Source organism: Sinocyclocheilus anshuiensis, unplaced genomic scaffold (genome assembly GCF_001515605.1).
Source record: "Sinocyclocheilus anshuiensis isolate Anshui unplaced genomic scaffold, SAMN03320099.WGS_v1.1 scaffold454, whole genome shotgun sequence".
Taxonomy (NCBI): domain Eukaryota; kingdom Metazoa; phylum Chordata; class Actinopteri; order Cypriniformes; family Cyprinidae; genus Sinocyclocheilus; species Sinocyclocheilus anshuiensis.
The window spans coordinates 3,475,136-3,475,563 of NW_015548217.1; positions in this window are offsets into that span (position 1 = coordinate 3,475,136).

Sequence of the window (428 nt, forward strand, 5' to 3'; positions counted from 1 at the left end):
TGTTTTCAAAATAAAAGTCTCAAAACGTAACAATTCAGTGTGTTACTTGCCGTTTCTTTTGTAATTATTTGTGGAATTTAAGTGGAAATCGTTTCCTAGTTTTTTTTCCAAGTAAATCCTACTTCAGTATTTCTTTTCAGTGTGTATTAGTGTTGTGAATTTTGTTTATTTTTTTTTGTGATCAGTTTTTTTTATTTCCGTGTTTTGTATTTGTCTAAATATGAGTATGTGAGTACATAAATGTATGTAACGTAATGATTTATCAATGTTAGACTTGTTACCATAAAGCTACCATTCTTCAGTACTTTCCTTGTGATGTTAATTTAAATGTATAATTAATTACTTTACAGGACAATGTTTCCACCCTCAGAAATCGTCCCTAAATTCAATTCTAGGGGTATATGGCCCCTTACTTAATCCCCCCCCCA